We start from the raw sequence: 27,974 nt of genomic DNA on the forward strand, positions 1-27,974 counted from the left end.
ACCCTAAACCCCTAACAACAAACAATCCTAACCCCCTAACAACCAACAACGCACACCCCCTAACCACAAACAACACTAACACCCTAACCACAAACAACACTAACCCCGGAAGAACAAACAACACTAACCCCCTAACAACAAACAACACTAACACCCTAACAACAAAAACTACTAAACCCCAACAAGAAACATCCCTAAACCCCTAACAACAAACACTAACCCCCTAACAACAAACAACACTAAACCCCTAACAAGAAACTAACCTAACCCCGTAACAACAAACAACCCTAACCTCCTAACAACAAACAACCTTAAACCCCTAACAACAAACAACCCTAAACCCCTATCAACAAACAACACTAACACCCTAACAACAAAAACCACTAAACCCCAACAAGAAACAACACTAAACCCCTAACAACAAACACTAACCCCCTAACAACAAACAACACTAAACCCCTAACAAGAAACTAACCTAACCCTGTAACAACAATCAACCCTAACCTCCTAACAACAAACAACCTTAACCCCCTAACAACAAACAACCCTAAACCCCTAACAACAAACAATCCTAACCCCCTAACAACCAATAACGCTCATCCTCTAACCACAAACAACACTAACACCCTAACCACAAACAACACAAACCCCGTAAGAACAAACAACACTAACCCCCTAACAACAAACAACACTAACACCCTAACAACAGAAACTACTAAACCCCAACAAGAAAAAACCCTAAACCCCTAACAACAAACACTAACCCCCTAACAACAAACAACACTAAACCCCTAACAACAAACTAACATAACTCCGTAACAACAAACAACCCTAACCTCCTAACAACAAACAAACCTAAACCCCTAACAACAAACAACCCTAACCTTCTAACAACAAACAACCCTAACCCCCTAACAAACAACAACACTAACCCCCTAACCACAAACAACACTAACACCTTAACAACAAAAACTACTAAAAAACAACAAGAAACAACCCTAAAGCCCTAACAACAAACACTAACCCCCAACAACAAACAACACTAAACCCCTAACAAGAAACTAACCTAACCCCGTAACAACAAACAACCCTAACCTCCTAACAACAAACAACCTTAAACCCCTAACAACAAAAAACCCTAAACCCCTAACAACAAACAACACTAACACCCTAACAACAAAAACCACTAAACCCCAACAACAAACAAATCTAACCCCCTATCAAACAACAACACTAACCCCCTAACCACAAACAACACTAACACCCTAACAACAAAAACTACTAAACCAGAACAAGAAACAACCCTAAACCCCTAACAACAAACACTAACCCCTAACAACAAACAACACTAAACCCCTAACAAGAAACGAACCTAACCCCGTAACAACAAACAACCCTAACCCCCTAACAACAAACAACCTTAAACCCCTAACAACAAACAACCCTAAACATCTAACAGGAAACAACACTAACACTCTAACAACAAAAACCACTAAACCCCAACAAGAAACAACTCTAAACCCCTAACAACAAACACTAACCTCCTAACAACAAACAACACTAAACCCCTAACAAGAAACTAACCTAACTCTGTAACAACAACCAACCCTAACCTCCTAACAACAAACAACCTTAACCCCCTAACAACAAACAACCCTAAACCCCTAACAACAAACAATCCTAACCCCCTAACAACCAACAACGCACACCCCCTAACCACAAACAACACTAACACCCTAACCACAAACAACACTAACCCCGGAAGAACAAACAACACTAACCCCCTAACAACAAACAACACTAACACCCTAACAACAAAAACTACTAAACCCCAACAAGAAACATCCCTAAACCCCTAACAACAAACACTAACCCCCTAACAACAAACAACACTAAACCCCTAACAAGAAACTAACCTAACCCCGTAACAACAAACAACCCTAACCTCCTAACAACAAACAACCTTAAACCCCTAACAACAAACAACCCTAAACCCCTATCAACAAACAACACTAACACCCTAACAACAAAAACCACTAAACCCCAACAAGAAACAACACTAAACCCCTAACAACAAACACTAACCCCCTAACAACAAACAACACTAAACCCCTAACAAGAAACTAACCTAACCCTGTAACAACAATCAACCCTAACCTCCTAACAACAAACAACCTTAACCCCCTAACAACAAACAACCCTAAACCCCTAACAACAAACAATCCTAACCCCCTAACAACCAATAACGCTCATCCTCTAACCACAAACAACACTAACACCCTAACCACAAACAACACTAACCCCGGAAGAACAAACAACACTAACCCCCTAACAACAAACAACACTAACACCCTAACAACAGAAACTACTAAACCCCAACAAGAAAAAACCCTAAACCCCTAACAACAAACACTAACCCCCTAACAACAAACAACACTAAACCCCTAACAACAAACTAACATAACTCCGTAACAACAAACAACCCTAACCTCCTAACAACAAACAACCCTAAACCCCTAACAACAAACAACCCTAACCTTCTAACAACAAACAACCCTAACCCCCTAACAAACAACAACACTAACCCCCTAACCACAAACAACACTAACACCCTAACAACAAAAACCACTAAACCCCAACAAGAAACAACACTAAACCCCTAACAACAAACACTAACCTCCTAACAACAAACAACACTAAACCCCTAACAAGAAACTAACCTAACTCTGTAACAACAACCAACTCTAACCTCCTAACAACAAACAACCTTAACCCCCTAACAACAAACAACCCTAAACCCCTAACAACAAACAATCCTAACCCCCTAACAACGAACAACGCACACCCCCTAACCACAAACAACACTAACACCCTAACCACAAACAACACTAACCCCGGAAGAACAAACAACACTAACCCCCTAACAACAAACAACACTAACACCCTAACAACAAAAACTACTAAACCCCAACAAGAAACATCCCTAAACCCCTAACAACAAACACTAACCCCCTAACAACAAACAACACTAAACCCCTAACAAGAAACTAACCTAACCCCGTAACAACAAACAACCCTAACCTCCTAACAACAAACAACCTTAAACCCCTAACAACAAACAACCCTAAACCCCTAACAACAAACAACACTAACACCCTAACAACAAAAAACACTAAACCCCAACAAGAAACAACACTAAACCCCTAACAACAAACACTAACCCCCTAACAACAAACAACACTAAACCCCTAACAAGAAACTAACCTAACCCTGTAACAACAATCAACCCTAACCTCCTAACAACAAACAACCTTAACCCCCTAACAACAAACAACCCTAAACCCCTAACAACAAACAATCCTAACCCCCTAACAACCAATAACGCTCATCCTCTAACCACAAACAACACTAACACCCTAACCACAAACAACACAAACCCCGTAAGAACAAACAACACTAACCCCCTAACAACAAACAACACTAACACCCTAACAACAGAAACTACTAAACCCCAACAAGAAAAAACCCTAAACCCCTAACAACAAACACTAACCCCCTAACAACAAACAACACTAAACCCCTAACAACAAACTAACATAACTCCGTAACAACAAACAACCCTAACCTCCTAACAACAAACAACCCTAAACCCCTAACAACAAACAACCCTAACCTTCTAACAACAAACAACCCTAACCCCCTAACAAACAACAACACTAACCCCCTAACCACAAACAACACTAACACCCTAACAACAAAAACTACTAAAAAACAACAAGAAACAACCCTAAAGCCCTAACAACAAACACTAACCCCCAACAACAAACAACACTAAACCCCTAACAAGAAACTAACCTAACCCCGTAACAACAAACAACCCTAACCTCCTAACAACAAACAACCTTAAACCCCTAACAACAAAAAACCCTAAACCCCTAACAACAAACAACACTAACACCCTAACAACAAAAACCACTAAACCCCAACAACAAACAACCCTAACCCCCTAACAAACAACAACACTAACCCCCTAACCACAAACAACACTAACACCCTAACAAGAAAAACTACTAAACTCCAACAAGAAACAACCTTAAACCCCTAACAACAAACACTAACCCCCTAACAACAAACAACCCTAAACACCTAACAACAAACAACACTAACACCCTAACAATAAAAACCACTAAACCCCAACAAGAAACAACACTAAACCCGTAACAACAAACACTAACCCGCTAACAACAAACAACACTAAACCCCTAACAAGAAACTAACCTAACAATGTAACAACAAACAACCCTAACATCCTAACAACAAACATCCTTAACCGACTAACAACAAACAACCATAAACCCCTAACAACAAACAATCCTAACCCCCTAACAACCAACAACGCACACCCCCTAACCACAAACAACACTAACACCCTAACCACAAACAACACTAACCCCGTAAGAACAAACTACACTAACGCCCTAACAACAAACAAAACTAACACCCTAACAACAAAAACTACTAAACCCCAACAAGAAACAACCCTACACCCCTAACAACAAACACTAACCCCCTAACAACAAACAACACTAAACCCCTAAGAAGAAACTAACCTAACCCCGTAACAACAAACAACCCTAACCTCCTAACAACAAACAACCTTAAACCCCTAACAACAAACAACCCTAAACCCCTAACAACAAACAACACTAACACCCTGACAACAAAAAACACTGAACCCCAACAAGAAACAACACTAAACCCCTAACAACAAACACTAACCCCCTAACAACAAACAACACTAAACCCCTAACAAGAAACTAACCTAACTCTGTAACAACAACCAACCCTAACCTCCTAACAACAAACAACCTTAACCCCCTAACAACAAACAACCCTAAACCCCTAACAACAAACAATCCTAACCCCCTAACAACCAACAACGCACACCCCCTAACCACAAACAACACTAACACCCTAACCACAAACAACACTAACCCCGGAAGAACAAACAACACTAACCCCCTAACAACAAACAACACTAACACCCTAACAACAAAAACTACTAAACCCCAACAAGAAACATCCCTAAACCCCTAACAACAAACACTAACCCCCTAACAACAAACAACACTAAACCCCTAACAAGAAACTAACCTAACCCCGTAACAACAAACAACCCTAACCTCCTAACAACAAACAACCTTAAACCCCTAACAACAAACAACCCTAAACCCCTATCAACAAACAACACTAACACCCTAACAACAAAAACCACTAAACCCCAACAAGAAACAACACTAAACCCCTAACAACAAACACTAACCCCCTAACAACAAACAACACTAAACCCCTAACAAGAAACTAACCTAACCCTGTAACAACAATCAACCCTAACCTCCTAACAACAAACAACCTTAACCCCCTAACAACAAACAACCCTAAACCCCTAACAACAAACAATCCTAACCCCCTAACAACCAATAACGCTCATCCTCTAACCACAAACAACACTAAAACCCTAACCATAAACAACACAAACCCCGTAAGAACAAACAACACTAACCCCCTAACAACAAAAAACACTAACACCCTAACAACAGAAACTACTAAACCCCAACAAGAAACAACCCTAAACCCCTAACAACAAACACTAACCCCCTAACAACAAACAACACTAAACCCCTAACAAGAAACTAACATAACTCCGTAACAACAAACAACCCTAACCTCCTAACAACAAACAACCCTAAACCCCTAACAACAAACAACCCTAACCTTCTAACAACAAACAACCCTAACCCCCTAACAAACAACAACACTAACCCCCTAACCACAAACAACACTAACACCCTAACAACAAAAACCACTAAACCCCAACAAGAAACAACACTAAACCCCTCACAACAAACACTAACCCCCTAACAACAAACAACACTAAACCCCTAACAAGAAACTAACCTAACCCTGTAACAACAAACAACCCTAACCTCCTAACAACAAACAACCTTAAACCCCTAACAACAAACAACCCTAAACCCCTAACAACAAAGAACACTAACACGCTAACAACAAAAAGCACTAAACCCCAACAAGAAACAACACTAAACCCCTCACAACAAACACTAACCCCCTAACAACAAACAACACTAAACCCCTAACAAGAAACTAACCTAACCCTGTAACAACAAACAACCCTAACCTCCTAACAACAAACAACCTTAACCCCCTAACAACAAACAACCCTAAACCCCTAACAACAAACAATCCTAACCCCCTAACAACGAACAACGCACACCCCCTAACCACAAACAACACTAACACCCTAACCACAAACAACACTAACCCCGGAAGAACAAACAACACTAACCCCCTAACAACAAACAACACTAACACCCTAACAACAAAAACTACAAAACCCCAACAAGAAACATCCCTAAACCCCTAACAACAAACACTAACCCCCTAACAACAAACAACACTAAACCCCTAACAAGAAACTAACCTAACCCCGTAACAACAAACAACCCTAACCTCCTAACAACAAACAACCTTAAACCACTAACAACAAACAACCCTAAACCCCTATCAACAAACAACACTAACACCCTAACAACAAAAACCACTAAACCCCAACAAGAAACAACACTAAACCCCTAACAACAAACACTAACCCCCTAACAACAAACAACACTAAACCCCTAACAAGAAACTAACCAAACCCTGTAACAACAATCAACCCTAAACTCCTAACAACAAACAACCTTAACCCCCTAACAACAAACAACCCTAAACCCCTAACAACAAACAATCCTAACCCCCTAACAACCAATAACGCTCATCCTCTAACCACAAACAACACTAACACCCGAACCACAAACAACACAAACCCCGTAAGAACAAACAACACTAACCCCCTAACAACAAACAACACTAACACCCTAACAACAGAAACTACTAAACCCCAACAAGAAAAAACCCTAAACCCCTAACAACAAACACTAACCCCCTAACAACAAACAACACTAAACCCCTAACAAGAAACTAACATAACTCCGTAACAACAAACAACCCTAACCTCCTAACAACAAACAACCTTAAACCCCTAACAACAAACAACACTAACCCCCTAACAACAAACAACACTAACACCCTAACAACAAAAAACACTAAACCCCAACAAGAAACAACACTAAACCCCTAACAACAAACACTAACCCCATAACCACAAACAACACTAAACCCTTAACAAGAAACTAACCTAACCCTGTAACAAAAAACAACCCTAACCTCCTAACAACAAACAACCTTAACCCCCTAACAACAAACAATCCTAACCCTCTAACAACCAACAACGCTCACCCCCTAACCACAAACAACACTAACACCCTAACCATAAAGAACACTAACCCCGTAAGAACAAACAACACTAACCCCCTAACAACAAACAACACTAACACCCTAACAACAAAAACCACTAAACCCCAACAAGAAACAACCCTAAACCCCTAACAACAAACACTAACCCCCTAACAACAAGCAACACTAAACCCCTAACAAGAAACTAACCTAACCCCGTAACAACAAACAACCCTAACCTCCTAACAGCAAACAACCTTAAACCCCTAACAACAAACAACCCTAAACCCCTAACAACAAACAACACTAACACCCTAACAACAAAAACCACTAAACCCCAACAAGAAACAACACTAAACCCCTAACAACAAACACTAACCCCCTAACAACAAACAACACTAAACCCCTAACAAGAAACTAACCTAACCCTGTAAAAACAAACAACCCTAACCTCCTAACAACAAACAACCCTAAGCCCCTAACAAACAACAACACTAACCCCCTAACCACAAACAACACTAACACCCTAACAACAAAAACTACTAAACGCCAACAAGAAACAGCCCTAAACCCCTAACAACAAACACTAACCCCCTAACAACAAACAACACTAAACCCCTAACAAGAAACTAAACTAACCCCGTAACAACAAACAACCCTAACCTCCTAACAGCAAACAACCTTAAACCCCTAACAACAAACAACCCTAAACCCCTAACAACAAACAACACTAACACCCTAACAACAAAAACCACTAAACCCCAACAAGAAACAACCCTAAACCCCTAACAACAAACACTAACCCCCTAACAACAAACAACACTAAACCCCTAACAAGAAACTAACCTAACCCCGTAACAACAAACAACCCTAACCTCCTAACAACAAACAACCTTAAACCCCTAACAACAAACAACCCTAAACCCCTAACAACAAACAACACTAAGACCCTAACAACAAAAACCACTAAACCCCAACAAGAAACAACACTAAACCCCTAACAACAAACACTAACCCCCTAACAACAAACAACACTAAACCCCTAACAAGAAACTAACCTAACCCTGTAACAACAAACAACCCTAACCTCCTAACAACAAAACACCTTAACCCCCTAACAACAAACAACCCTAAACCCCTAACAACAAACAATCCTAACCCCCTAACAACCAACAACTCTCACCCCCTAACCACAAACAACACTAACACCCTAACCACAAACAACACTAACACCCTAACAACAAAAACTACTAAACCCCAAAAAGAAACAACCCTAAACCCCTAACAACAAACACTAACCCCCTAGCAACAAACTACACTAAACCCCTAACAAGAAACTAACCTAACCCCGTAACAACAAACAACCCTAACCTCCTAACAACAAACAACCTCAAACCCCTAACAACAAACAACACTAAACCTCTAACAACAAACAACACTAACACCCTAACAACAAAAAACACTAAACCCCAACAAGAAACAAGACTAAGCCCCTAAAAACAAACACTAACCCCCTAACAACAAACAACACTAAACCCCTAACAAGAAACTAACCTAACCCTGTAACAACAAACAACCCTAAAATCCTAACAACAAACAACCCTAACTACCTAGCAAACAACAACACTAACCCCCTAACCACAAACAACACTAATACCCTAACAACAAAAACTACTAAATCCCAACAAGAAACAACCCTAAACCCCTAACAACAAACACTAACCCCCTAACAACAAACAACACTAAACCCCTAACAAGAAACTAACCTAACCCCATAACAACAAACAACCCTAACCTCCTAACGACAAACAACCTTAAACCCCTAACAACAAACAACCCTAAACCCCTAACAACAAACAACACTAACACCTTAACAACAAAAAACACTAAACCCCAACAAGAAACAACACTAAACCCCTAACAACAAACACTAACCCCCTAACAACAAACAACACTAAACCCCTAACAAGAAACTAACCTAACCCTGTAACAACAAACAACCCTAACCTACTAACAACAAAACACCTTAACCCCCTAACAACAAACAACCCTAAACCCCTAACAACAAACAATCCTAACCCCCTAACAACCAACAACTCTCACCCCGTAACCACAAACAACACTAACACCCTAACCACAAACAACACTAACCCCGTAAGAACAAACAACACTAACCCCCTAACCACAAACAACACTAACACCCTAACGACAAAAACTACTAAACCCCAAAAAGAAACAACCCTAAACCCCTAACAACAAACACTAACCCCCTAACAACAAACAACACTAAACCCCTAACAAGAAACTAACCTAACCCCGTAACAACAAACAACCCTAACCTCCTAACAACAAACAACCTTAAACCCCTAACAACAAACAACACTAAACCCCTAACAACAAACAACACTAACACCCTAACAACAAAAAACACTAAACCCCAACAAGAAACAACACTAAACCCCTAACAACAAACACTAACGCCATAACAACAAACAACACTAAACCCTTAACAAGAAACTAACCTGACCCTGTAACAAAAAACAACCCTAACCTCCTAACAACAAACAACCTTAACCCCCTAACAACAAACAATCCTAACCCTCTAACAACCAACAACGCTCACCCCCTAACCACAAACAACGCTAACACCCTAACCACAAAGAACACTAACCCCGTAAGAACAAACAACACTAACCCCCTAACAATAAACAACACTAACACCCTAACAACAAAAACTACTAAACCCCAACAAGAAACAACCCTAAACCCCTAACAACAAACACTAACTCCCTAACAACAAGCAACACTAAACCCCTAACAAGAAACTAACCTAACCCCGTAACAACAAACAACCCTAACCTCCTAACAGCAAACAACCTTAAACCCCTAACAACAAACAACCCTAAACCCCTAACAACAAACAACACTAACACCCTAACAACAAAAACCACTAAACCCCAACAAGAAACAACACTAAACCCCTAACAACAAACACTAACACCCTAACAACAAACAACACTAAACCCCTAACAAGAAACTAACCTAACCCTGTAAAAACAAACAACCCTAACCTCCTAACAACAAACAACCCTAAGCCCCTAACAAACAACAACACTAACCCCCTAACCACAAACAACACTAACACCCTAACAACAAAAACTACTAAACCCCAACAAGAAACAACCCTAAACCCCTAACAACAAACACTAACCCCGTAACAACAAACAACACTAAACCCCTAACAAGAAACTAACCTAACCCCGTAACAACAAACAACCCTAACCTCCTAACAGCAAACAACCTTAAACCCCTAACAACAAACAACCCTAAACCCCTAACAACAAACAACACTAACACCCTAACAACAAAAACCACTAAACCCCAACAAGAAACAACCCTAAACCCGTAACAACAAACACTAACCCCCTAACAACAAACAACACTAAACCCCTAACAAGAAACTAACCTAACCCCGTAACAACAAACAACCCTAACCTCCTAACAACAAACAACCTTAAACCCCTAACAACAAACAACCCTAAACCCCTAACAACAAACAACACTAAGACCCTAACAACAAAAACCACTAAACCCCAACAAGAAACAACACTAAACCCCTAACAACAAACACTAACCCCCTAACAACAAACAACACTAAACCCCTAACAAGAAACTAACCTAACCCTGTAACAACAAACAACCCTAACCTCCTAACAACAAAACACCTTCACCCCCAACAACAAACAACCCTAAACCCCTAACAACAAACAATCCTAACCCCCTAACAACCAACAACTCTCACCCCCTAACCACAAACAACACTAACACCCTAACCACAAACAACACTAACACCCTAACAACAAAAACTACTAAACCCCAAAAAGAAACAACCCTAAACCCCTAACAACAAACACTAACCCCCTAGCAACAAACTACACTAAACCCCTAACAAGAAACTAACCTAACCCCGTAACAACAAACAACCCTAACCTCCTAACAACAAACAACCTCAAACCCCTAACAACAAACAACACTAAACCTCTAACAACAAACAACACTAACACCCTAACAACAAAAAACACTAAACCCCAACAAGAAACAAGACTAAGCCCCTAAAAACAAACACTAACCCCCTAACAACAAACAACACTAAACCCCTAACAAGAAACTAACCTAACCCTGTAACAACAAACAACCCTAAAATCCTAACAACAAACAACCCTAACTACCTAACAAACAACAACACTAACCCCCTAACCACAAACAACACTAATACCCTAACAACAAAAACTACTAAATCCCAACAAGAAACAACCCTAAACCCCTAACAACAAACACTAACCCCCTAACAACAAACAACACTAAACCCCTAACAAGAAACTAACCTAACCCCATAACAACAAAAAACCCTAACCTCCTAACGACAAACAACCTTAAACCCCTAACAACAAACAACCCTAAACCCCTAACAACAAACAACACTAACACCCTAACAACAAAAACCACTAATCCCCAACAAGAAACAACACTAAACCCCTAACAACAAACACTAACCCCCTAACAACAAACAACACTAAACCCCTAACAAGAAACTAACCTAACCCTGTAACAACAAACAGCCCTAACCTCCTAACAACAAACCACCTTAACCCCCTAACAACAAACAACCCTAAACCCCTAACAACAAACAATCCTAACCCCCTAACAACCAAGAACTCTCACCCCCTAACCACAAACAACACTAACACCCTAACCACAAACAACACTAACCCCGTAAGAACAAACAACACTAACCCCCTAACCACAAACAACACTAACACCCTAACAACAAAAACTACTAAACCCCAACAAGAAACAACCCTAAACCCCTAACAACAAGCACTAACCCCCTAACAACAAGCAACACTAAACCCCTAACAAGAAACTAACCCAACCCCGTAACAACAAACAACCCTAACCTGCTAACAGCAAACAACCTTAAACCCCTAACAACAAACAACACTAAACCCCTAACAACAAACAACACTAACACCTTAACAACAAAAAACACTAAACCCCAACAAGAAACAACACTAAACCCCTAACAACAAACACTAACGCCATAACAACAAACAACACTAAACCCTTAACAAGAAACTAACCTGACCCTGTAACAAAAAACAACCCTAACCTCCTAACAACAAACAACCTTAACCCCCTAACAACAAACAATCCTAACCCTCTAACAACCAACAACGCTCACCCCCTAACCACAAACAACGCTAACACCCTAACCACAAAGAACACTAACCCCGTAAGAACAAACAACACTAACCCCCTAACAACAAACAACACTAACACCCTAACAACAAAAACTACTAAACCCCAACAAGAAACAACCCTAAACCCCTAACAACAAACACTAACCCCCTAACAACAAGCAACACTAAACCCCTAACAAGAAACTAACCTAACCCCGTAACAACAAACAACCCTAACCTCCTAACAGCAAACAACCTTAAACCCCTAACAACAAACAACCCTAAACCCCTAACAACAAACAACACTAACACCCTAACAACAAAAACCACTAAACCCCAACAAGAAACAACACTAAACCCCTAACAACAAACACTAACACCCTAACAACAAACAACACTAAACCCCTAACAAGAAACTAACCTAACCCTGTAAAAACAAACAGCCCTAACCTCCTAACAACAAACAACCCTAAGCGCCTTACAAACAACAACACTAACCCCCTAACCACAAACAACACTAACACCCTAACAACAAAAACCACTAAACCCCAACAAGAAACAACACTAAAGCCCTAACAACAAACACTAACCCCCTAACAACAAACAACACTAAACCCCTAACAAGAAACTAACCTAACCCCGTAACAACAAACAACCCTAACCTCCTAACAACAAACAACCTTAAACCCCTAACAACAAACAACCCTAAACCCCTAACAACAAACAACACTAAGACCCTAACAACAAAAACCACTAAACCCCAACAAGAAACAACACTAAACCCCTAACAACAAACACTAACCCCCTAACAACAAACAACACTAAACCCCTAACAAGAAACTAACCTAACCCTGTAACAACAAACAACCCTAACCTACTAACAACAAAACACCTTAACCCCCTAACAACAAACAACCCTAAACCCCTAACAACAAACAATCCTAACCCCCTAACAACCAACAACTCTCACCCCCTAACCACAAACAACACTAACACCCTAACAACAAACAACACTAACACCCTAACAACAAAAACTACTAAACCCCAAAAAGAAACAACCCTAAACCCCTAACAACAAACACTAACCCCCTAGCAACAAACCACACTAAACCCCTAACAGGAAACTAACCTAACCCCGTAACAACAAACAACCCTAACCTCCTAACAACAAACAACCTTAAACCCCTAACAACAAACAACCCTAAACCTCTAACAACAAACAACACTAACACCGCAACAACAAAAAACACTAAACCCCAACAAGAAACAAGACTAAACCCCTAACAACAAACACTAACCCCCTAACAACAAACAACACTAAACCCCTAACAAGAAACTAACCTAACCCTGTAACAACAAACAACCCTAACCTCCTAACAACAAACAAACCTACCCCCTAACAAACAACAACACTAACCCCCTAACCACAATCAACACTAATACCCTAACAACAAAAACTACTAAACCCCAACAAGAAACAACCCTAAACCCCTAACAACAAACACTAACCCCCTAACAACAAACAACACTAAACCCCTAACAAGAAACTAACCTAACCCCGTAACAACAAACAACCCTAACCTCCTAACAACAAACAACCTTAAACCCCTAACAACAAACAACCCTAAACCTCTAACAACAAACAACACTAACACCCTAACAACAAAAACCACTAAACCCCAACAAGAAACAACACTAAACCCCTAACAACAAACACTAACCCCCTAACAACAAACAACACTAAACCCCTAACAAGAAACTAACCTAACCCCGTAACAACAAACAACCCTAACCTCCTAACAACAAACAACCTTAAAAACCTAACAACAAACAACCCTAAACCCCTAACAACAAACAACACTAACACCCTAACAACAAAAACCACTAAACCCCAACAAGAAACAACACTAAACCCCTAACAACAAACACTAACCCCCTAACAACAAACAACACTAAACCCTTAACAAGAAACTAACCTAACCCTGTAACAAAAAACAACCCTAACCTCCTAACAACAAACAACCTTAACCCCCTAACAACAAACAATCCTAACCCTCTAACAACCAACAACGCTCACCCCCTAACCACAAACAACACTAACACCCTAACCACAAACAACACTAACCCCGTAAGAACAAACAACACTAACCCCCTAACAACAAGCAACACTAACACCCTAACAACAAAAACTACTAAACCCCAAAAAGAAGCAACCCTAAACCCCTAACAAAAAACACTAACCCCCTAACAACAAACAACACTAAACCCCTAACAAGAAACTAACCTAACCCCGTAACAACAAACAACCCTACCCTCCTAACAACAAACAACCTTAAACCCCTAACAACAAACAACACTAACACCTAACAACAAAAACCACTAAACCCCAACAAGAAACAACCCTAAACCCTTAACAACAAACACTAACACCCTAACGACAAACAACACTAAACCCCTAACTAGAAACTAACCTAACCCTGTAACAACAAACAACCCTAACCTCCTAACAACAAACAACCTTAACCCCCTAACAACAAACAACCCTAAACCCCTAACAACAAACAATCCTAACCCCCTAACAACCAACAACGCACACCCCCTAACCACAAACAACACTAACACCCTAACCACAAACAACACTAACCCCGTAAGAACAAACAACACTAAGCCCCTAACAACAAACAACACTAACACCCTAACAACAAAAACTACTAAACCCCAACAAGAAACAACCCTAAACCCCTAACAACAAACACTAACCCCCTAACAACAAACAACACTAAACCCCTAACAAGAAACTAACCTAACCCCGTAACAACAAATAACCCTAACCTCCTAACAACAAACAACCTTAAACCCCTAAAAACAAACAACCCTAAACCCCTAACAGCAAATAAAACTAACACCCTAACAACAAAAATCACAAAACCCCAACAAGAAACAACACTAAACCCCTAACAACAAACACTAACCCCCTAACAACAAACAACACTAAACCCCTAACAAGAAACTAACCTAACCCTGTAACAACAAAGAACACTAACCTCCTAACAACAAACAATCCTAACCCCCTAACAAACAACAACACTAACCCTCTAAGAACAAACAACACTAACACCCTAACAACAAAAACTACTAAACCCCAACAAGAAACAACCCTAAACCCCTAACAACAAACACTAACCCCCTAACAACAAACAACACTAAACCCCTAACAAGAAACTAACCTAACCCCGTAACAACAAACAACCCTAACCTCCTAACAACAAGCAACCTTAAACCCCTAACAACAAACAACCCTAAACCCCTAACAACAAACAACACTAACACCCTTACAACAAAAACCACTAAACCCCTACAAGAAACAACACTAAACCCCTAACAACAAACACTAACCCCCTAACAAAAAACAACACCAAACCCCTAACAAGAAACTAACCTAACCCCGTAACAACAAACAACCCTAACCTCCTAACAACAAACAACCTTAAACCCCTAACAACAAACAACCCTAAACCCCTAACAAGAAACAAGACTAACACCCTAACAATAAAAACCACTAAACCCCAACAATAAACAACACTAAACCCATAACAACAAACACTAACCAACTAACAACAAACAACACTAAACCCCTAACAAGAAACTAACCTAACCCTGTAAAAACAAACACCAGTAACCTCCTAACAACAAACAACCCTAACCCCCTAACAAAAAACAACACTAACCCCCTATCCACAAACAACACTAACACCCTAACAACAAAAACTACTAAACCCCAACAAGAAACAACCCTAAACCCGTAACAACAAACACTAACCCCCTAACAACAAACAACACTAAACGTCTAACAAGAAACTAACCTAACCCTGTAACAACAAACCTCCCTAAACTCCTAACAACAAACAACCCTAACCCCCTAACAACAAACAACCCTAAACCCCTAACAACAAACAACACTAACACCCTAACAACAAAAAACACTAAACCCCAACAAGAAACAACACTAAACCCCTAACAACAAACACTAACCCCCTAACAACAAACAACACTAAACCCCTAACAAGAAACTAACCTAACCCTGTAACAATAATCAACCCTAACGTCCTAACAACGAACCACCTTAACCCCGTAACAACAAACAACCCTAAACCCCTAACAACAAACAATCCTAACCCCCTAACAACCAACAACTCTCACCCCCTAACCACAAACAACACTAACACCCTATCCACAAACAACACTAACACCCTAACAACAAAAACTACTAAACCCCAAAAAGAAACAACCCTAAACAACTAACAACAAACACTAACCCCCTAGCAACAAACCACACTAAACCCCTAACAAGAAACTAACCTAACCCCGTAACAACAAACAACCCTAACCTCCTAACAACAGACAACCTTAAACCCCTAACAACAAACAACCCTAAACCTCTAACAACAAACAACACTAACACCCTAACAACAAAAAACACTAAACCCCAACAAGAAACAAGACTAAACCCCTAACAACAAACACTAACCCCCTAAAAACAAACAACACTAAACCCCTAACAAGAAACTAACCAAACCCTGTAACAACAAACAACCCTAACCTCCTAACAACAAACAACCCTAACCCCCTAACAAACAACAACACTAACCCCCTAACCACAAACAACGCTAATACCCTAACAACAAAAACTACTAAACCCCAACAAGAAACAACCCTAAACCCCTAACAACAAACACTAACCCCCTAACAACAAACAACACTAAACCCCTAACAAGAAACTAACCTAACCCCGTAACAACAAACAACCCTAACCTCCTAACAACAAACAACCTTAAACCCCTAACAACAAACAACCCTAAACCTCTAACAACAAACAACACTAACACCCTAACAACAAAAACCACTAAACCCCAACAAGAAACAACACTAAACCCCTAACAACAAACACTAACCCCCTAACAACAAACAACACTAAACCCCTTACAAGAAACTAACCTAACCCTGTAACAACAAACAGCCTTAACCTCCTAACAACAAACCACCTTAACCCCCTAACAACAAACAACCCTGAACCCCTAACAACAAACAATCCTAACCCCCTAACAACCAACAACTCTCACCCCCTTACCACAAACAACACTAACACCCTAACCACAAACAACACTAACCCCGTAAGAACAAACAACACTAACCCCCTAACCACAAACAACACTAACACCCTAACAACAAAAACTACTAAACCCCAAAAAGAAACAACCCTAAACCCCTAACAACAAACACTAACCCCCTAACAACAAACAACACTAAACCCCTAACAAGAAACTAACCTAACCCCGTAACAACAAACAACCGTAACCTCCTAACAACAAACAACCTTAAACCCCTAACAACAAACAACCCTAAACCCCTAACAACAAACAACACTAACACCCTAACAACAAAAAACACTAAACCCCAACAAGAAACAACACTAAACCCCTAACAACAAACACTAACCCCCTAACAACAAACAACACTAAACCCCTAACAAGAAACTAACCTAACCCTGTAACAAAAAACAACCCTAACCTCCTAACAACAAACAACCTTAACCCCCTAACAACAAACAATCCTAACCCTCTAACAACCAACAACGCTCACCCCCTAACCACAAACAACACTAACACCCTAACCACAAACAACACTAACCCCGTAAGAACAAACAACACTAAACCCCTAACAACAAACAACACTAACACCCTAACAACAAAAACTACTAAACCCCAACAAGAAACAACCCTAAACCCCTAACAACAAGCACTAACACCCTAACAACAAGCAACACTAAACCCCTAACAAGAAACTAACCCAACCCCGTAACAACAAACAACCCTAAACTGCTAACAGCAAACAACCTTAAACCCCTAACAACAAACAACCCTAAACTCCTAACAACAAACAACACTAACACCCTAACAACAAAAAGCACTAAACCCCAACAAGAAACAACACTAAACCCCTAACAAAAAACACTAACCCCCTAACAACAAACAACACTAAACCCCTAACAAGAAACTAACCTAACCCTGTAACAACAAACAGCCCTAACCTCCTAACAACAAACCACCTTAACCCCCTAACAACAAACAACCCTAAACCCCTAACAACAAACAATCCTAAACCCCTAACAACAAACAATCCTAACCCCCAACAACCAACAACGCACACCTCCTAACCACAAACAACACTAACACCCTAACAACAAAAACTACTAAACCCCAACAAGAAACAATCCTAAACCCCTAACAACAAACACTAACCCCCTACAGCAAACAACACTAAACCCCTAACAAGAAACTAACCTAACCCCGTAACAACAAACAACCCTAACCTCCTAACAACAAACAACCTTAAACCCCTAACAACAAACAACCCAAAACCCCTAACAACAAACAACACTAACACCCTAACAACAAAAACCACTAAACCCCAACAAGAAACAACACTAAACCCCTAACAACAATCACTAACCCCCTAAAAACAAACAACACTAAACCCCTAACAAGAAACTAACCTAACCCTGTAACAACAAACAACCTTAACCTCCTAACAAAAAACAACCTTAACCCCCTAACAAACAACAACACTAACCCCCTAACCACAAACAACACTAACACCCTAAGAACAAAAACTACTAAACCCCAACAAGAAACAGCCCTAAACACCTAACAACAAACACTAACCCCCTAACAACAAAAAACACTAAACCCCTAAGAAGAAACTAACCTAGCCCCGTAACAACAAACAACCCTAACCTCCTAACAACAAACAACCTTAAACCCCTAACAACAAACAACCCTAAACCCCTAACAACGAACAACACTAACACCCTAACAACAAAAACCACTAAACCCCAAGAAGAAACAACACTAAACCCCTAACAACAAACACTAACCCCCTAACAACAAACAACACTAAACCCCTAACAAGAAACTAACCTAACCCTGTAACAACAAAGATCCCTAACCTCCTAACAACAACCTTAACCCCCTAACAACAAACAACCCTAAACCCCTAACAACAAACCATTCTAACCCCCTAACAACCAACAACGCACACCCCCTAACCACAAACAACACTAACACCCTAACCACAAACAACACTAACCCCGTAAGAACAAACAACACTAACCCCCTAACAACAAACAACACTAACACCCTAACAACAAAAACTACTAAACCCCAACAAGAAACAACCCTAAACCCCTAACAACAAACACTAACCCCCTAACAACAAACAACACTAAACCCCTAACAAGAAACTAACCTAACCCTATAACAACCAACAACCCTAACCTCCTAACAACAAACAACCTTAAACCCCTAACAACAAACAACCCTAAACCCCTAACAACAAACAACACTAACACCCTAACAACAAAAACCACTAAACCCCAACAGGAAACAACACTAAACCCCTAACAGCAAACACTAACCCCCTAACAACAAACAACACTAAACCCCTAACAAGAAACTAACCTAACCCTGTAAAAACAAACAACCCTAACCTCCTAACAACAAACAACCCTAACCCCCTAACAAACAACAACACTAACCCCCTAACCACAAACAACACTAACACCCTAACAACAAAAACTACTAAACCCAAAAAAGAAACAACCCTAAACCACTAACAACAAACACTAACCCCCTAACAACAAACAACACTAAACCCCTAACAATAAACTAACCTAACCCCGTAACAACAAACAACCCTAACCTCCTAAGAGCAAACAACCTTAAACCCCTAACAACAAACAACCCTAAACCCCTAACAACAAACAACACTAACACCCTAACAACAAAAACCACTAAACCCCAACAAGAAACAACACTAAATCCCTAACAACAAACACTAACCCCCTAACAACAAACAACACTAAACCCCTAACAAGAAACTAACCTAACCCTATAACAACAAACAGCCCTAACCTCCTAATAACAAACCACCTTAACCCCCTAACAACAAACAACCCTAAACCCCTAACAACAAACAATCCTAACCCCCTAACAACCAACAACTCTCACCCCCTAACCACAAACAACACTAACACCCTAACCACAAACAACACTAACCCCGTAAGAACAAACAACACTAACCACCTAACCACAAACAACACTAACACCCTAACAACAAAAACTACTAAACTCCAAAAAGAAACAACCCTAAACCCCTAACAACAAACACTAACCCCCTAACAACAAACAACACTAAACCCCTAACAAGAAACTAACCTAACCCTGTAACAACAAACAACCCTAACCTCCTAACAACAAACAACCTTAAACCCCTAACAACAAACAACCCTAAACCCCTAACAACAAAAAACACTAACACCCTAACAACAAAAAACACTAATCCCCAAGAAGAAACAACACTAAACCCCTAACAACAAACACTAACCCCCTAACAACAAACAACACTAAACCCCTAACAAGAAACTAACCTAACCCTGTAACAACAAACAACCCTAACCTTCTAACAACAAACAACCTTAACCCCCTAACAACAAACAACCCTAAACCCCTAACAACAAACAACACTAACCCCCTAACAACAAACAACACTAACACCCTAACAACAAAAACTACTAAACTCCAACAAGAAACAACCCTAAACCCCTAACAGCAAACACTAACCCCCTAACAACAAACAACACTAAACCCCTAACAAGAAACTAACCTAAACCCGTAACAACAAACAATCCTAACCTCCTAACAACAAACAACCTTAAACCCCTAACAACAAACAACACTAAACCCCTAACAACAAACAACACTAACACCCTAACAACAAAAACCACTAAACCCCAACAAGAAACAACCCTAAACCCCTAACAACAAACACTAACCCCCTAACAACAAACAACACTAAACCCCTAACAAGAAACTAACCTAACCCCGTAACAACAAACAACCCTAACCTCCTAACAACAACCTTAAACCCCTAACAACAAACAACCCTAAACCCCTAACAACAAACAACCCTAACCCCCTAACAAACAACAACACTAACTCCCTAGCCACAAACAACACTAACACCCTAGCAACAAAAACTACTAAACCCCAACAAGAAACAACCCTAAACCCCTAACAACAAACACTAACCCCCTAACAACAAACAACACTAAACCCTTAACAAGAAACTAACCTAACCCCGTAACAACAAACAACCCTAACCTCCTAACAACAAACAACCTTAAACCCCTAACAACAAAGAACGCTAAACCCCTAACAACAAACAACACTAACACCATAACAACAAAAAACACTAAACCCCAACAAGAAACAACACTAAACCCCTAACAACAAACACTAACCCCCTAACAACAAACAACACTAAACCCCTAACAAGAAACTAACCTTAACCTGTAACAACAAACAACCCTAACCTCCTAACAACAAACAACCTTAACCCCCTAACAACAAACAACCCTAAACCCCTAACAACAAACAATCCTAACCCCCTAACAACCAACAACGCTCACCCCCTAACCACAAACAACGCTAACACCCTAACCACAAACAACACTAACCCAGTAAGAACAAACAACACTAACCCCCTAATCACAAACAACACTAACACCCTAACAACAAAAACTACTATACCCCAACAAGAAACAACCCTAAACCCCTAACAACAAACGCTAACCCCCTAACAACAAAAAACACTAAACCGCTAACAAGAAACTAACCTAACCCCGTAATAACAAACAACCCTAACCTCCTAACAACAAACAACCCTAAACCCCTAACAACAAACAACCCTAACCTTCTAACAACAAACAACCCTAACCCCCTAACAAAAAACAACACTAACCCCCTAATCACAAACAACACTAACACCCTAACCACAAACAACACTAACACCCTAACAACAAAAACTACTAAACCCCAACAAGAAACAACCCTAAACCCCTAACAACAAACACTAACCCCCTAACAGCAAACAACACTAAACCCCTAACAAGAAACTAACCTAACCCCCTAACAACCAACAACGCACACCCCCTGACCACAAACAACACTAACACCCTAACCACAAACAACACTAACCCCGTAAGAACAAACTACACTAACCCACTAACAACAAACAACACTAACACCCTAACATCAAAAACTACTAAACCCAACAAGAAACAACCCTAAACCCCTAACAACAAACACTAACCCCCTAACAACAAACAACACTAAACCCCTAACAAGAAACTTACCTAACCCCGTAACAACAAACAACCCTAACCTCCTAACAACAAACAACCTTAAACCTCTAACAACAAACAACACTAACACCCTAACAACAAAAACCACTAAACCCCAACAAGAAACAACCCTAAACCCCTAACAACAAACACTAACCCCCTAACAACAAACAACACTAAACCCCTAACAAGAAACTAACCTAAACCCGTAACAACAAACAATCCTAACCTCCTAACAACAAACAACCTTAAACCCCTAACAACAAACAACACTAAACCCCTAACAACAAACACCACTAACACCCTAACAACAAAAACCACTAAACCCCAACAAGAAACAACACTAAACCCCTAACAACAAACACTAACCCCCTAACAACAAACAACACTAAACGCCTAACAAGAAACTAACCTAACTCTGTAACAACAAACAACCCTAATCTCCTAACAACAAACAACCTTAAACCCCTAACAACAAACAACCCTAAGCCCCTAACCACAAAGAACACTAACACCCTAACAACAAAAAACATTACCCCCAACAAGAAACAACAATAAACCCCTAACAACAAACACTAAACCCCTAACAACAAACAACCCTAAACCCCTAACAACAAACAATCCTAACCCCCTAACAACAAACAACCCTAAACCCCTAACAACAAACAACCCTAACCTTCTAACAACAAACAACCCTAACCCCCTAACAAACAACAACACTAACCCCCAAACCACAAACAACACTAACACCCTAACAACAAAAACTACTAAACCTCAACAAGAAACAACCCTAAACCCCTAAGAACAAACACTAACCCCCTAACAACAAACAACACTAAACCCCTAACAAGAAACTAATGTAACCCCTTAACAACAAACAACCCTAACCCCCTAACCAAAAACAACACTAACACCCTAACAACAAAAACTACTAAACCCCAACAAGAAACAACCCTAAACCCCTAACAACAAACACTAACCCCCTAACAACAAACAACACTAAACCCCTAACAAGAAACTAACCTAACCCCGTAACAACAAACAACCCTAACCTCCTAACAACAAACAACCTTAAACCCCTAACAACAAACAACCCTAAACCCCTAACAACAAAAATTAACACCCTAACAACAAAAACCAGTAAACCCCAACAAGAAACAACACTAAACCCCTAACAACAAACACTAACCCCTAACAACAAACAACACTAAACCCCTAACAAGAAACTAACCTAACCCTGTAACAAAAAACAAACCTAACCTCCTAACAACAAACAACCTTAACCCCCTAACAACAAACAACCCTAAACCCCTAACAACAAACAATCCTAACCCCCTAACAAAAAACAACGCACACCCCCTAACCACAAACAACACTAACACCCTAACCACACACAACACTAACCCCGTAAGAACAAACAACACTAAGCCCCTATCCACAAACAACACTAACACCCTAACAACAAAAACTACTAAACCCCAACAAGAAACAACCCTAAATCCCTAACAACAAACACTAACCCCCTAACAACAAACAACACTAAACCCCTAAAAAGAAACTAACCTAACCCCGTAACAACAAAAAACCCTATCCTCCTAACAACAAACAACCTTAAACCCCTATCAACAAACAACCATAAACCCCTAACAACAAACAACACTAACACCCTAACAACAAAAACCACTAAAACCCAACAAGAAACAACACTAAACCCCTAACAACAAACACTAAACCCCTAACAACAAACAACACTAAACCCCTAACAAGAAACTAACCTAACCCTGTAACAACAAACAACCCTAACCTCCTAACAACAAACAACCTTTACCCCCTAACAACAAACAACCTTAAAACCCTAACAACAAACAATCCTAACACCCTAACAACCAACAAAGCTCACCCCCTAACCACAAACAACACTAACCCCGTAAGAACAAACAACACTAACCCCCTAACAACAAACAACACTAACACCCTAACAACAAAAACTACTAAACCCCAACAAGAAACAACCCTAAACCCCTAACAACAAACACTAACCCCCTACCAACAAACAACACTAAACCCCTAACAAGGAACTTACCTAACCCTGTAAGAACAAACAACCCTAACCTCCTAACAACAAACAACCTTAACCCCCTAACAACAAACAACCTTAAACCCCTAACAACAAACAATCCTAACCCCCTAACAACCAACAACGCTGACCCCCTAACTGCAAACAGCACTAACACCCTAACCACAATCAACACTAACCCCGTAAGAACAAACAACACTAAGCCCCTAACCACAAACAACACTAACACCCTAACAACAAAAACTACTAAACCCCAACAAGAAACAATCCTAAACCCCTAACAACAAACACTAACCCCCTAACAACAAACAACACTAAACCCCTAACAAGAAACTAACCTAACCCCGTAACAACAAACAACCCTAACCTCCTAACAACAAACAACCTTAAACCCCCAACAACAAACAACCCTAAACCCCTAACAACAATCAACACTAACACCCTAACAACAAAAACCACTAAACCCCAACAAGAAACAACACTAAACACCTAACAACAAACACTAACCCCCTAACAACAAACAACACTAAACCCCTAACAAGAAACTAATTATAACCCCGTAACAACAAACAACCCTAACCTCCTAACAACACACAACCTTAAACCCCTAACAACAAACAATCCTAACCCCCAACAACCAACAAAGCTCACCCCCTAACCACAAACAACCTAACACCCTAACCACAAACAACACTAACCCCGTAAGAACAAACAACACTAACCCCCTAACAACAAACAACACTAACACCCTAACAACAAAAACTACTAAACCCCAACAAGAAACAACCCTAAACCCCTAACAACAAACACTAACCCCATAACAACAAACAACACTAAACCCCTAACAAGAAACTAACCTAACCCCGTAACAACAAACAACCCTAACCTCCTAACAACAAACAATCTTAAACCCCTAACAACAAACAACCCTAAACCCCTAACAACAAACATTAACACCCTAACAACAAAAACCAGTAAACCCCAACAAGAAACAACACTAAACCCCTAACAACAAACACTAACCCCTAACAACAAACAACACTAAACCCCTAACAAGAAACTAACCTAACCCTGTAACAACAAACAAACCTAACCTCCTAACAACAAACAACCTTAACCCCCTAACAACAAACAACCCTAAACCCCTAACAACAAACAATCCTAACCCCCTAACAACCAACAACGCACACCCCCTAACCACAAACAACACTAACACCCTAACCACAAACAACACTAACCCCGTAAGAACAAACAACACTAAGCCCCTAACCACAAACAACACTAACACCCTAACAACAAAAACTACTAAACCCCAACAAGAAACAACCCTAAACCCCTAACAACAAACACTAACCCCCTAACAACAAACAACACTAAACCCCTAAAAAGAAACTAACCTAACCCCGTAACAACAAACAACCCTAACCTCCTAACAACAAACAAACTTAAACCCCTATCAACAAACAACCATAAACCCCTAACAACAAACAACACTAACACCCTAACAACAAAAACCACTAAAACCCAACAAGAAACAACACTAAACCCCTAACAACAAACACTAAACCCCTAACAACAAACAACACTAACACCCTAACAAGAAACTAACCTAACCCTGTAACAACAAACAACCCTAACCTCCTAACAACAAACAACCTTTACCCCCTAACAACAAACAACCTTAAAACCCTAACAACAAACAATCCTAACACCCTAACAACCAACAACGCTCACCCCCTAACCACAAACAACACTAACCCCGTAAGAACAAACAACACTAACCCCCTAACAACAAACAACACTAACACCCTAACAACAAAAACTACTAAACCCCAACAAGAAACAACCCTAAACCCCTAACAACAAACACTAACCCCCTACCAACAAACAACACTAAACCCCTAACAAGGAACTTACCTAACCCTGTAAGAACAAACAATCCTAACCTCCTAACAACAAACAACCTTAACCCCCTAACAACAAACAACCTTAAACCCCTAACAACAAACAATCCTAACCCCCTAACAACCAACAACGCTGACCCCCTAACTGCAAACAGCACTAACACCCTAACCACAATCAACACTAACCCCGTAAGAACAAACAACACTAACCCCCTAATCACAAACAACACTAACACCCTAACAACAAAAACTACTAAACCCCAACAAGAAACAACCCTAAACCCCTAACAACAAACACTAACCCCCTAACAACAAACAACACTAAACCCCTAACAAGAAACTAACCTAACCCCGTAACAACAAACAACCCTAACCTCCTAACAACAAACAACCTTAAACCCCTAACAACAAACAAACCTAAACCCCTAACAACAAACAACACTAACACCCTAACAACAAAAACCACTAAACCCCAACAAGAAACAACACTAAACCCCTAACAAAAAACACTAACCCCCTAACAACAAACAACACTAAATCCCTAACAAGAAACTAACCTAACTCTGTAACAACAAACAACCCTAATCTCCTAACAACAAACAACCTTAAACCCCTAACAACAAACAACTCTAAGCCCCTAACCACAAAGAACACTAACACCCTAACAACAAAAAACATTACCCCCAACAAGAAACAACAATAAACCCCTAACAACAAACACTAAACCCCTAACAACAAACAACCCTAAACCCCTAACAACAAACAATCCTAACCCCCTAACAACAAACAACCCTAACCTTCTAACAACAAACAACCCTAACCCCCTAACAAACAACAACACTAACCCCCAAACCACAAACAACACTAACACCCTAACAACAAAAACTACTAAACCTCAACAAGAAACAACCCTAAACCCCTAAGAACAAACACTAACCCCCTAACAACAAACAACACTAAACCCCTAACAAGAAACTAATGTAACCCCGTAACAACAAACAACCCTAACCTCCTAACAACACACAACCTTAAACCCCTAACAACAAACAATCCTCATAGAGAAGCCCCTAACAACAAACACTAAACCCCTAACAACAAACACCTAAACCCCTAACAACAACAACCTAACCCCCTAACCCCTAACCACAAACAACCTA

The 27,974-nt window shown here is 40.0% G+C and overlaps 1 long non-coding RNA gene across 1 annotated transcript; it reads right to left on the reverse strand.

Moving 5' to 3' along the window:
• LOC135229107 (uncharacterized) lies at nt 1–27,863 on the reverse strand. Its single transcript, XR_010319889.1, has 2 exons — nt 11,771–27,863; nt 1–9,151 (listed from the first exon to the last, which is right to left on the reverse strand). It is a non-coding gene; the product is annotated as an uncharacterized LOC135229107 (long non-coding RNA).
• Nucleotides 27,864–27,974: the final 111 nt, after the last annotated feature.

This window comes from Loxodonta africana (genome assembly GCF_030014295.1).
Source record: "Loxodonta africana isolate mLoxAfr1 chromosome 2 unlocalized genomic scaffold, mLoxAfr1.hap2 SUPER_2_unloc_4, whole genome shotgun sequence".
NCBI classification, from domain to species: Eukaryota; Metazoa; Chordata; class Mammalia; order Proboscidea; family Elephantidae; genus Loxodonta; species Loxodonta africana.